Source organism: Coregonus clupeaformis, unplaced genomic scaffold (assembly GCF_020615455.1).
Source record: "Coregonus clupeaformis isolate EN_2021a unplaced genomic scaffold, ASM2061545v1 scaf0892, whole genome shotgun sequence".
Classification (NCBI taxonomy): domain Eukaryota; kingdom Metazoa; phylum Chordata; class Actinopteri; order Salmoniformes; family Salmonidae; genus Coregonus; species Coregonus clupeaformis.
Window position 1 is genome coordinate 70,076 of NW_025534346.1, and position 14,817 is coordinate 84,892.

A 14,817-nucleotide genomic window follows, 5' to 3' on the forward strand; every position below is an offset into this window, starting at 1 on the left:
TTCTCAAAATGATTGAACCAGATGGGATAATAGACACAGTTTTGTTGAATGAAACACACCGTTCTGGCCTGGCCTTGAGTTTGAATTGTATATGTGAAAATGAAGTTCATTGTGCTCATTGGACAGTGTTCCATTAATGTTCTATTGACTCTTAAGGCTGTATAAGAACAGGGGAAGGAAGTAAAGCAGATGTTGTCTCAACCATAAACTCCCCTCCGAAAGCTTTTCAGTCTGTTTAGTATTTCCTTTGTCACATGCATCACACTAAAACAAAAAAAGGCAGCATGGTAAAGTTTTTATTAGATGCATATTATTATATACAAAAAAACTAATGATTATACTATTTTCCTGATTATTTATTTACTGAGGGCCACATTTAACCATTCAATTTAAACTAAAATGTAAAGTAGCCTGGTCATGGGTTTGCTTGGTATAAGGTCAACACCGTTTCGGAAGCACTTACTGGTTTAGAAATGTTAACATTTCTATGTACAAATCCTTCCTTCAATCACAGTTCATGGACTCCATCCCCAATAGAACTTGTGAAAGATGAAGTGACCACAGAACTCAAGTAGTAAGGTGTTACAATGCCTTGGGCAGCCGTACTGCCATAGACAAGGGGTGATAATACCATCACACCCAGCATGGTCTATGTAGAGGGGGCCTATGGAGACCAGGGCCCAGATTCACAAAACACTTACGTAAAAACGTTTAAAAAATAAGTTCATAAGAATGAATGATTTTCTTACAAACATCTTCTTGCAAATCTTAAGCTGTTTGTTGCTAGGCAATCGTTTTAGCTAGCTAGCGATGGCAATCATCTTAATCTCAGTAAGAAATATGCTATGGTTCTAAAACATGTTCTTGGGTTTAAAATAATCAATACTGACACTTTCAGATGAAGTTTGTGAGTGAATTTAACATGTTCAATTGCTTTCATGAGCTTTATCTCTCACTGCCCTGAGATTAAGACAAGGGTTTAGCTATCTTGGAATAAAGAACATTTCCAAGAACTTAACTTTCAAGAATCTAATTTTTTAACTTTTTGCTTAAGGAGAAACATAAGAAATAGCTCAAGCAAATTTCCAATAACCTTTTCGAGGAATAATAACTTTGCTTAACTTTCTTCTTAAGTATATAGTTAAGTAAAAAATGGCAGTTAAGAAGAAATGTCTTCTTCAGAAGGTTTTGTGAATCTATGCCCAGGACAGCAGGCTGCTCAGAGTCAGTGTTATTGCCAGGGCCAGAGGGCTGAGGGACAGAAACGTCCCAGCACTGTCTGGGTTGGGGACAGGGTAGCCATAGCTGGTCCTGCAGTCGTTCTCCACTTCTTCATAAGGGATAGGCAGATCATCTGGAGCCGTACCATTCAGGCTATCTCGTACCTGGAAGATAGGAGTTCAGAGTCAGGGAGGGTAACAAGGCACTGGACCAAATAGTGCATTAAATATGCCTGTAATATCTGTGTGTATGACACTGTATTTTGCATTGCATCAGCCCTTTGCCCTTTTTAAATAGATCTATGGAGGCTTGTGTGTTGATGTCAAGCTTGTGGAAACAGTGGTGTTGTGAATGGTGCTAAGCTGTAGAGGTCAGTGTGTAACTGTTACTGTAGGACTCACATGCTCCACCTCTCTGAACACTGAGCAGGTTGTCCCCCAGAGCAGCTTTCACCTCAACATCTGTCCATCCTTTCCTCAGCAGCTCTGCCACCAGGGCAGGGTACTTGGACACATCCTCCAGACCCTCCGGTACCCTGACAGACAGCACAGGTAGAGGTGTGTGTGTGTGTCAAACTGAAGCCAATATTATGCACTCCTCCCCCAGCAGAATGGGTTTCTTTCCACGTAAAACATTTATAAAATGTTTTACTACTACTACTCAGACATGACTTTTTATGTTTTACTACTACTACTCAGACATTACTTTTTATAATGTTTTACTACTACTACTCAGACATGACTTTTTATAATGTTTTACTACTACTACTCAGACATGACTTTTTATAATGTTTTACTACTACTACTCAGACATTACTTTTTATGTTTTACTACTACTACTCAGACATGACTTTTGATCAAATGTTTTACTACTACTACTCAGACATGACTTTTGATCAAATGTTTTACTACTACTACTCAGACATGACTTTTTATAATGTTTTACTACTACTCAGACATTACTTTTGATTAAATGTTTTTCTACTACTACTCAGACATGACTTTTGACTTTATTTTAAAAAATTACTACTACTACTCAGACATATGACTTTAGACTTTTTTTACTGGTATATTACAATGAGCAACTTTTAAGATAATACACTTTGCTCAATCAAGTTCATTGGTGTTTTATTGTAACTAGGTGAATAACTCCTAGGTCAATTCACTCTACTCACCTGCCCACTCCATCATAATCCCCACCAAAACCAATGATACTGTGTCCAGCCACAGTCTTTATGTGGTCAAAGTGATCTAGATTGAGCATGAAAAGAAAGGTGAATATACAGTGCATTCGGAAAGTATTCAGACCCCTTCCCTTTTTCCACATTTTGTTACGTTACAGCCTTATTCTAAAATGGATGGGGAAAAATGTTTTTCATCAATATCCCATTAAAAAATGCTAATTTATAAAAAATACAAAACAGAAATACAGTTGAAGTCGGAAGTTTACATACACCTTAGTCAAATACATTTAAAATCAGTTTTTCACAATTCCTGACATTTAATCAGAGTAAAAATGCCCTGTCTTAGGTCAGTTAGGATCACCACTTTATTTTAAGAATGTGAAATGTCAGAATAATAGTAGAGAGAATGATTTATTTCAGCTTTTATTTCTTTCATCACATTCCCAATGGGTCAGAAGTTTACATACACTCAATTAGTATTTGGTAGCATTGCCTTTAAATGGTTTAACTTGGGTCAAACGTTTCGGTTAGCCTTCCACAAGCTTCCCACAATAAGTTGGGTGAATTTTGGGCCATTCCTTTTTCAGTCCTGCCCACACATTTTCTATAGGATTGAGGTCAGGGCTTTGTGATGGCCACTCCAATACCTTGACTTGTCCTTAAGCCATTTTGCCACAACTTTGAAAGTATGCTTGTGGTGATTGTCCATTTGGAAGACCCATTTGCGACCAAGTTTTAACTTCGTGACTGATGTCTTGAGATGTTGCTTCAATATATCCACATAATTTTCCTTCCTCATGATGCCATCTATTTTGTGAAGTGCACCAGTCCCTCCTGCAGCAAAGCACCCACACAGCAAGATGTTGCCACCTCCGTGCTTCACGGTTGGGATGGTGTTCTTTGGCTTGCAAGCTTCCCCTTTTTTCCTCCAAACATAACGATGGTCATTATGGCCAAACAGTTCTGTTTTTGTTTCATCAGACCAGAGGACATTTCTCCAAAAAGTAAGATCTTTGTCCCCATGTGCAGTTGCAAACCGTAGTCTGTTTTTTTATGGCGGTTTTGGAGTAGTGGCTTCTTCCTTGCTGAGCGGCCTTTCAGGTTATGACGATATAGGACTTGTTTTAATGTGGATATAGATACGTTTGTACAGATGAACGTGGTACCTTCAGGCATTTGGAAGTTGCTCCCAAGGATGAACCAGACTTGTGGAGGTCTACCATTTTCTTTCTGAGGTCTTGGCTGATTTCTTTTACTTTTCCCATGATATCAAGCAAAGAGGCACTGAGTTTGAAGGTAGGCCTTGTAATACATCCACAGGTACACCTCCAATTGACTCAAATTATGTCAATTAGCCTATCAGAAGCTTCTAAAGCCATGACATCATTTTCTGGAATTTTCAAAACTGTTTAAAGGCACCGTCAACTTAGTGTATGTAAACGTCTGACCCACTGGAATTGTGATACAGTGAATTATAAGTGAAATAATCTGTCTGTAAACAATTGTTGGAAAAATTACTTGTGTCATGCACAAAGTAGATGTCCTAACCGACTTGCCAAGACTATAGTTTGTTAACAAGAAATGTGTGGAATGGTTGAAAAACTAGTTTTAATGTCTCCAACCTAAGTGTATGTAAACTTCTGACTTCAACTGTACATTATTTACATAAGTATTCAGACTCTTTGCTATCAGACTCGAAATTGAGCTCGTGCATCCTGTTTCCATTGATCATCCTTGAGATGTTTCTACAACTTGAATGGAGTCCACCTGTGGTAAATTCAATTGATTGGACATGATTTGGAAAGGCTATATAAGGTCCCACAGTTGACAGTGCATGTCAGAGCAAAAACCAAGCCATGAGGTCGAAGGAATTGTCCGTAGAGCTCCGAGACAGGATTGTGACGAGGCACAGATCTGGGGAAGGGTACCAAAACTTTTCTGCAGCTTTGAAGGTCCCCAAGAACACAGTGGCCTCCAGCATTCTTAAATGCAAGAAGTTTGGAACCACCAAGACTCTTTCTAGAGCTGGCCACCTGGCCAAACTGAGCAATTGGGGGAAAAGGGCTTTGGTCAGGGAGGTGACCAAGAACCCAATGGTCACTGACAGAGCTCCAGAGTTCCTCTGTGGAGATGGGAGAACCTTCCAGAAGGACAACCATCTCTGCAGCACTCCACCAATCAGGCCTTTATGGTAGAGTAGCCAGATGCAAGCCACTCCTCAGTAAAAGGCCTGAAAGCCTGCTTGGAATTTGCCAAAAGGCAACTAAAGGACTCAGACCATGAGAAACAAGATTCTTTGGTCTGATGAAACCAAGATTGAACTCTTTGGCCTGAATGCCAAGTGTCACGTCTGGAGGAAACCATCCTTACGGTGAAGCATGGTGGTGGCAGCATCATGCTGTGGGGATGTTTTTCAGCGGCAGGGACCGGGAGACTAGTCAGGATCGAGGCAAAGATGAACGGAGCAAAGTAAAGAGAGATCCTTGATGAAAACCTGCTCCAGAGTGCTCAGGACCTCAAACTGGGGCGGAGGTTTTCTTTCCAACAGGACAACGACCCTAAGCACACAGCCAAGACAATGCAGGAGTGGCTTCGGGACAAGTCTCTGAATGTCCTTGAGTGGCCCAGCCAGAGCCCGGACTTGAACCCGATCGAACATCTCTGGAGAGCCCTGAAAATAGCTGTGCAGCGACGCTCCCCATCCAACCTGACAGAGCTTGAGAGGATCTGCAGAAAAGAATGGGAGAAACTCCCCAAATACAGGTGTGCCAAGCTTGTAGCGTCATACCCAAGAAGACTCGAGGCTGTAATCGCTGCCAAAGGTGCTTCAACAAAGTACTGAGTAAAGGGTCTGAATACATATGTAAATGTCATATTTCAGTTTATTTTTTATAAATTTGCAAAAATTTATAAAAACATGTTTTCACTTGGTCATTATGGGGTATTGTGTGTAGATGGGTGATAAAATAATCTATTTAATTAATTTTGAATTCAGACTAACACAACAAAATGTGGAATAAGTCAAGGGGTATGAATACTTTCTGAAGGCACTGTGTAATAACAATTTGAGAGACAAGGTTGGGTGAGTGAGTGGTGGAGAGTAAAAAGTCATGATAAAAACAATGTTTTATTTAACTGCTACTCACCTGCCACCTGTGATAGGTTGGCTGTATTGCTGCATGTGACATAGTCGTTGTAAAAGTTCACCATGACAATGCCTTTTTTGTCTCGCTGGTGAGAAAAAGGATGCAGACACATGTAACTGCGTGAGGAGTCAGAACTATAAACTCAAGTCACTAACCATTACAATGAATAACTGTAGCTACCATATTGGTATAGTCAGTTGGGCTTTTATGTTCTGTTGTTAACATTTTATGGTGCTATACAGAAACAGTTTTTATGGGCCCTTACAGGTGAATAACTAAAATGTTTCCCGTACTCTTGTTTTGTAAGCTACTGTCAGCTTGAGGGATTTCACAATAAATGTTCAACTCCTTCCTTCTGACGTGAGCTGGGTTTAATAGTGTAATAAAACTTCTTAGTTTGTGCCTGTTTTCCAAAGTATTGGAAAGATCTGATGGCTTTTCTAACTTGCTTTTGATATCATTGTAGTTTTAATATTACTGTAGACATAACCACATCTTTTTGCTTACTTTTCTTTGTCTTTGCCTAAAACAACCTGTCTCAACCTTCCTCTTTCTCATCCCCTCAGCCTCTATTCCCACAGACACCTCCTTTTCACTCTTAAACCCCTTTTCTGTTCCCTGTCTGTTTTCTCTCCATCTTCTTCCACTTATCCCCCCTGTCACATACCCCTTCATCCTATCACATGTCCACTCACCACCACTCTCAGGTCCAATTGCTTTATACACCTCACCTTCCTCAGCATCCAATCCCCTCACTCTGCCTGCTCCCCTAGTCCTTCTCCTCTCACTACCCGACTCCCAATTCTCTATCCCCTCGTCTCTCACCCTTCTCCCCTGACTCACCACCCTCCTCAGGGGAGGGATGAGGTCTAAGGAGAAAGAATGGCTAAATTCCTCATATGTATTCCGTAATCCACTATCCTCTTGCCCCTCTCCCCCTTCACTCACCACTTTCCTCAGGACATCGTCAGGCACGTTCCTCTTGTGTGGGCACACAGCGTAGGCAGACGAGTGGCTGAAGATGACTGGGGCTTTGGACAGGTCCAGAACCTGGTTCATCACTTTCTCTGACACGTGGGCCAAGTCAATCAACATCCCAATGCGGTTCATCTCAAAAATCAGTTGCTGTCGAGTGAAAAACCATTATGAATGTTTCTGCCAGGACTGGGAGAAATTACCCTCTTACTGTGGCATCCTACTGGTGTCATAGAGACAATTACAGTTGAAGTCGGAAGTTTACATACACTTAGGTTAGAGTAATTAAAACTCGTTTTTCAACCACTCCACAAATTTCTTGTTAACAAACTATAGTTTTGGCAAGTCGGTTAGGACATCTACTTTAGTAGTAATTTTTCCAACAATTGTTTACAGACAGATTATTTCACTTAGAATTCACTGTATCACAATTCCAGTGGGTCAGAAGTTTACATACACTAAGTTCACTGTGCCTTTAAACAGCTTGGAAAATTCCAGAAAATAATGTCATGGCTTTAGAAGCTTCTGATAGGCTAATTGACATCATTTTAGTCAATTGGAGGTGTACCTGTGGATGTATTTCAAGGCCTACCTTCAAACTCATTGCCTCTTTGCTTGACATCATGGGAAAATCCAAAGAAATCAGCCAAGACCTCAGAAAAACATTTGTAGACCTTCACAAGTCTGGTTCATCCTTGGGAGCAATTTCCAAACGCCTGAAGGTACCACGTTCATCTGTACAAACAATAGTACGCAAGTATAAACACCATGGGACCACGCAGCCGTCATACCGCTCAGGAAGTAGACGCGTTCTGTCTCTTAGAGATGAACGTACTTTGGTGCGAAAAGTGCAAATCAATCCCAGAACAACAGCGAAGGACCTTGTGAAGATGCTGGAGGAAACAGGTACAAAAGTATCTATATCCACAGTAAAATGAGTCCTATATCGACATAACCTGAAAGACCGCTCAGCAAGGAAGAAGCCACTGCTCCAAAACCGCCATAAAAAAGCCAGACTACGGTTTGCAACTGCACGTGGGGACAAAGATCGTACTTTTTGGAGAAATGTCCTTGGTCTGATGAAACAAAAATATATAACTGTTTGGCCATAATGACCATCGTTATGTTTGGAGGAAAAAGGTGGAGCTTGCAAGCCGAAGAACACCATCCCAACCGTGAAGCACAGGGGTGGCAGCATCATGCTGTGGGGGTGCTTTTCTGCAGGAGAGACTGGTGCACTTCACAAAATAGATGGCATCATGAGGAAGGAAAATTATGTGAATATATTGAAGCAACATCTCAAGACATCAGTCATGAAGTTAAAGCTTGGTCGCAAATGGGTCTTCCAAATGGACAATGACCCTAAGCATACTTCCAAAGTTGTGGCAAAATGGCTTCAGGACAACAAAGTCAAGGTATTGGAGTGGCCATCACAAAGCCCTGACCTCAATCCTATAGAAAATGTGTGGGCAGAACTGAAAAAGCGTGTGCGAGCAAGGAGGCCTATAAACCTAACTCTGTCAGGAGGAATGGGCCAAAATTCACCCAACTTATTGTGGGAAGCTTGTGGAAGGCTACACGAAACGTTTGACCCAAGTTAAACAATTTAAAGGCAATGCTACCAAATACAAATTGAGTGTATGTAAACTTCTGACCCACTGGGAATGTGATGAAAGAAATAAAAGCTGAAATAAATCATTCTCTCTACTATTATTCTGACATTTCACATTCTTAAAGTAAAGTGGTGATCCTAACTGACCTAAGACAGGGAATTCTTACTAGGATTAAATGTCAGGAATTGTGAAAAACTGAGTTTAAATGTATTTGGCTAAGGTGTATGTAAACTTCCGACTTCAACTGTATATGCGATTCATTCAGCCTATCAAACCTAATGATATGGTTTGTAGCTAGGATAGTCTGTCAAAAGAATGAACATGTTTTCATCAAGAGTGTTTTATACAGGTGATGTCATACTGCTATAACATAAATGTCAAGCTGTAGATGAAAATGAGTCTTTGAGGGTAACCCAATAGTTTCTGAGGAATTGCTCATTTGATTAAAACATTTACTTGAAATATTCCCTATGTTTATGACAGGCATTTACGTCTGATTTCCAAGTAAACTCAAAAGCAGAAGTATTACAAGCTGCACTAAATAGTATCTTAGATTTGACCTTTGAAATGAGTGGGTATTTCCACTGTGTGTGTTTGGCTCAGTGTGATGGACCAACCTTGCCAAACTCAGACAGTCCATTGTGCTGTGATGGCTCGGCTCCGAATCCACGAGCCAATTATCTGCCCTGGAGGGAAAACACACACAACCGCAGTAAAACACCAGGTCAGCTTCTGAAAGTGATCTTTCCTTTCCATGCTCCTATATCCTGCTAATATGATTTGAGTCAGTGAGGGGCTGATGGGGGATTCACTAGGCTCTGTGGTCTGTCCAGGGCCATGGTTTGATTAGCTAGCCCATCTGTTTAGACAACTCTCCCAGAATATGATACCTCTGAAACAGGTGGCGACAGGAATCCCCTATTTTCCCAACCACAGAAGTCATTGAATACAGTATTTTGTTTGTCTATTAATAAGCTGTTTCAGCTGTTACCTGTTGTCTCATTCATTTGTATTCTTGTCATTTCTAGCTCTTTGAGAGAGCATCATATGGGGTCTAAAGTGTTGATATACTTAGGAATCTCAACTATAAAGTACCACAAAAAAAAAACACCTTGTCACTTACAAAGTATAATCTGTGGCAACTTGTCCCCAGACCAGGGTGGCCCTGTCGTCAGCAGGCTAGCAGAGCCTATCCTACTCACCAGGGTGTGTTGCAGCTGTGTGTGAGGGTGAGGTAGCGGACCCCCAGGTGGTACATGGTGCGCAGGGTGCCCAGGCTGCTGTCCAAAGAGTGTCCTCCTTCCACCCCGATCAGACTGGCTGTCCTGTTCTGACTAAAGGCATCCATGATATCTGTGGTAAAAATATACTTGATAATACAGGTGGGAAGTGAATACAACTCTGTTATCTATGGTATTTCACAGTTGAGTGTTCTAAAGGGGTTTCATTCTCACAACCAAATGTAGGGCTCTATTCAATCCGCATCGCAGAAGTTCAGCTTTACAGTGTGATTGAAATTTAAAGGCAATGTTCCCCAAACCATCCCCAAACCATCACACCACCACCACCATGCTTGACCTTTGGTATGATGTTCTTAGTGTGGAATGCAGAGTTTGGTTTTCGCCTGGCATTACTGGAACCATGTCGTCCAAAAAGTTATACTTTTGATTCATCTGTCCATAGAACGTTCTTCCAAGAGTCTTGATGATCATCCAGGTGCTTTTTGGCAAACTTGAGTCAACTTTTTGGACGAGATGGGTCCCATTATGCCTGGCGAAAACCAAACACTGCATTCCACAGTAAGAACATCATACCAAAGGTCAAGCATGGTGGTGGTGGTGTGATGGTTTGGGGATGCTTTGCTGCCTCAGGACATGGACGACTTGCCTTAATAGAAGGAACCATTAATTCTGCTCTGTATCAGTGAATTCTACAGGAGAATGTCAGACCATCCGTCTGTGAGCTGAAGCTGAAGCTGAAGCTGAAGCGCAGCTGGGTCATGCAGCAAGACAATGATCCAAAACACACAATCAAGTCTACATGAAAATTGCTAAAAAGCAACAAATTGGAAGTTTTGGAATGGCCTAGTCAAAGTCCAGACCTAATCCCAATTGAGATGTTGTGGCAGGACTTGAAACAAGCAGTTCGTGCTTGAAAACCCACACGTCACTGAGTTAAAGCAGTTCTGCATGGAAGAGTGGGCCAAAATTCCTCCACAGCGACGTGAGAGACTGATCAACAACTACAGGAAGCATTTGGTTGGAGTCATTGCAGCTAAAGGTGGCACAACCAGTTATTGAGTGTAAGGGGGCAATTACTTTTTCACACAGGGGAATTGGGTGTTGCATAACGTGGTCCTCTGTAGCTCAGCTGGTAGAGCACGGCGCTTGTAACGCCAAGGTAGTGGGTTTGATCCCCGGGACCACCCATACACAAAAAAAATGTATGCACGCATGACTGTAAGTCGCTTTGGATAAAAGTGTCTGCTAAATGGCATATTATTATAACTTTGTTTATGAAATAAATGAAATAAATATGTACAGTGGGGAAAAAAAGTATTTAGTCAGCCACCAATTGTGCAAGTTCTCCCACTTAAAAATATGAGAGAGGCCTGTAATTTTCATCATAGGTACACGTCAACTATGACAGACAAATTGAGAATTTCTTTTCCAGAAAATCACATTGTAGGATTTTTAATGAATTTATTTGCAAATTATGGTGGAAAATAAGTATTTGGTCACCTACAAACAAGCAAGATTTCTGTCTCTCACAGACCTGTAACTTCTTCTTTAAGAGGCTCCTCTGTCCTCCACTCGTTACCTGTATTAATGGCACCTGTTTGAACTTGTTATCAGTATAAAAGACACCTGTCCACAACCTCAAACAGTCACACTCCAAACTCCACTATGGCCAAGACCAAAGAGCTGTCAAAGGACACCAGAAACAAAATTGTAGACCTGCACCAGGCTGGGAAGACTGAATCTGCAATAGGTAAGCAGCTTGGTTTGAAGAAATCAACTGTGGGAGCAATTATTAGGAAATGGAAGACATACAAGACCACTGATAATCTCCCTCGATCTGGGGCTCCACGCAAGATCTCACCCCGTGGGGTCAAAATGATCACAAGAACGGTGAGCAAAAATCCCAGAACCACACGGGGGGACCTAGTGAATGACCTGCAGAGAGCTGGGACCAAAGTAACAAAGCCTACCATCAGTAACATACTACGCCGCCAGGGACTCAAATCCTGCAGTGCGAGACGTGTCCCCCTACTTAAGCCAGTACATGTCCAGGCCCGTCTGAAGTTTGCTAGAGTACATTTGGATGATCCAGAAGAGGATTGGGAGAATGTCATATGGTCAGATGAAACCAAAATAGAACTTTTTGGTAAAAACTCAACTCGTCGTGTTTGGAGGACAAAGAATGCTGAGTTGCATCCAAAGAACACCAGACCTACTGTGAAGCATGGGGGTGGAAACATCATGCTTTGGGGCTGTTTTTCTGCAAAGGGACCAGGACGACTGATCCGTGTAAAGGAAAGAATGAATGGGGCCATGTATCGTGAGATTTTGAGTGAAAACCTCCTTCCATCAGCAAGGGCATTGAAGATGAAACGTGGCTGGGTCTTTCAGCATGACAATGATCCCAAACACACCGCCCGGGCAACGAAGGAGTGGCTTCGTAAGAAGCATTTCATGGTCCTGGAGTGGCCTAGCCAGTCTCCAGATCTCAACCCCATAGAATATATTTGGAGGGAGTTGAAAGTCTGTGTTGCCCAGCGACAGCCCCAAAACATCACTGCTCTAGAGGAGATCTGCATGGAGGAATGGGCCAAAATACCAGCAACAGTGTGTGAAAACCTTGTGAAGACTTACAGAAAACGTTTGACCTGTGTCATTGCCAACAAAGGGTATATAACAAAGTATTGAGAAACTTTTGTTATTGACCAAATACTTATTTTCCACCATAATTTGCAAATAAATTCATTAAAAATCCTACAATGTGATTTTCTGGAGAAAAAAATTCTGATTTTGTCTGTCATAGTTGACGTGTACCTATGATGAAAATTACAGGCCTCTCTCATCTTTTTAAGTGGGAGAACTTGCACAATTGGTGGCTGACTAAATACTTTTTTCCTCCACTGTAATTGTTGTGTTATTTGTTCACTTATGTTCCCTTTATCTAATATTAGGTTTTGGTTGAAGATCTGATAACATTCAGTATCACAAATATGCAAAAGTAGAGAAAATTAGAAAGGGGGCAAATACTTTTTCATAGCACTGTATATAGCGGAATCTACAACACTTCCGCTTTACATATTGAGTAGAGCCCTTACTGTATTACTTTTTATTAAAACATTTTTTGTAGATGACTGTCTCACCTTTGCTGCTGGTAGCAAACATGAAGGCTTCAGGGTATTTCATGCACATTCTGTGGATGACGTCAATAAACATTTGATCAGTTTTTTATTATTGTTATGGTGTAATACAGGGTTCCCCAACTGGCGGTGGTTTTATTTGACCCCCCCTCCCCCCAAGTTTTCTGAACATTTTTTTTTTGTTTTTTTGTTTTTTTATTGATGAACATGAATAACTGTAAAAACACCAGGAAATCAGCTCCAAGTGATTTTAATTTGGGAAATCTGTTCCCAAGTATTTCCACGTATAATAGAGAGATGCTTGATCATATACAAATGTAAGCAAGGTTTGAAATTATTATGTTTTAGTCAAATATTATATCTGTTTGGGCTTCTTGTGGTCAATTTGCAGTCTACAAATTATTTGTAATTATGTTCCGACCCCCGACCATCCGCTCAAGAAAATAAATCGGCTTGAGGCTGAATCTAGTTGATGATCCCTTATGTAATACATGTATTATTATCAGGCACCCTCACATACACCTTTGGTGAGTCCTTGTCGGTTTGTGTGTGTGTGCGTGCGTGCATGCGTGTGTGTACCTGTGCTGCCAGTCGTCCCTCCCTGATCTTGGGGATGTTGGTGTGTGTGTTGTTGAGGGTGTACAGATCCACTTTATTCAGCTGGTTGTTAAACTTCATCCTCATCTGCCAGGGCAGGTCATTATGGCTGTAGTCAGACAGAGAGATACAACGCATGATACTATTCATACAGGGCAGTCAGTGCTGCTAACACACGGCCATTCTTTAACTGTACATTAGGAAAGAACCATCTTGAAACATTAAAAAACAGCCTCCAAAATCTTATAGAAGCATGTACAGTACACAGCTCACATTGACATTTGTTTTGTGCCATTAACATTACAGTATGCATAAAATGTGTAGATGTAATGTATTATAAAATATTCATTTTGGTTTAAACATTAAAATCACCCATCCTAGGGTCTTATGAGAGAGAAATGTCTTGGTCACTTACCCATCAATCAGTGGTGTCTCTGACATTAGTCTCAGTGCGTTGTTCATGTGTTCATCCTGTGCCAAGGAGAGTTTGAGAGCACAGGACAGTACCAGCAGAGTCCCCCATACAATACTTCCAGACAACATCTCTTACCCTCTCTCACTACACCGTAACTAACACACAATCTGATCCAGCCTGACCTGGACTTGTCCTCTCCAACAGCCTCTGGTTCCCTACAGCCACTATGGTTTTCTCACTAACTCTGTTTGTTACTAACTCAAAAGGTGTCTTTTGACTTGTTTCAATACATTTCTCAGCCTACACTAAGTTAGTTTGTCTTTGGTCTGTCTTGTGCCTCTTCAGATTTCACAGTGTTCCCTCCGCACTCTTCCTCTGTCCCCAAAGTGTCTCTTTGTGGGTCAGGCTCAAATACAGAGAGAGTTTATTATGCCTCCTCAGTTCCTCTGTCATTATCACTTTGGTTGTAAAGTAAACGCATGAAGTTAAGCATATTGGTTAATGTGTAACGTTCAGGACAACTCCCTCAAATTTGAAATCCATATGCAAGACAACCCCAGTAATGATTTAGATGTGGATTAACGTTGGACACTGCCCGATACCCGATAATGGCATGACCACTCAAATAAGAAATTATATAAAAAGGTGTTATAAATATCAACAATATGTGCTGAGGGTCAGAGTCTATCAGGGGTGAGGGCAAGTTTAATCAGATCTATCTAAAGGGTTAACCTTTTGCTGTACTTGGAGTAGAGTCACTGTAATACATCTAAAAAGATACATAAATCTATATTTGAGTCACAATACCTGCGTATGACATGACAACAGACAGCCTAGTGGTCAAGAGTGTTTGGCCAGTAACTGAAAGGTTGCTGGTTTGAATCCCTGAGCTGACTAGGTGAAAAATCTGTAGATGTGTGCTTTAGCAAGGCACTTAACCCTTATTTCTCCTGTATAAGAGCATCTGCTAAATGTACATGTTGTTTTATATATATAAATGTTTTTTGTGCTCATGAGTAGAGCACACAATTGACTCTTCAATGCAAACATAAGGTTAACCTCTGCACCCTCATTTAAAACCATCATTATAGAGGAACATTCTTCTCATTCTTGTTTTCATCCCTCTTAAGCCACACTTTAACGAGCCTATGCTGCTGAGCTATGCTGTCTCTGCACAGCTTCTGCTTCATGGTAGCTCTCTAACCTTTGATGAGAAAGTGAATTAAAATGTATGAAACGTAGTTGTAATTCATACAGCTCCTAGATAATTAGCTAGGTGCAATGTACAC

The 14,817-nt window shown here is 41.1% G+C and overlaps 1 pseudogene; it reads right to left on the minus strand.

The window, feature by feature from the left end:
* Positions 1 to 60: 60 nt before the first annotated feature.
* On the minus strand, positions 61 to 13,960 carry LOC121559314 (annotated as a pseudogene).
* Between the last annotated feature and the right edge of the window lie 857 nt (positions 13,961 to 14,817).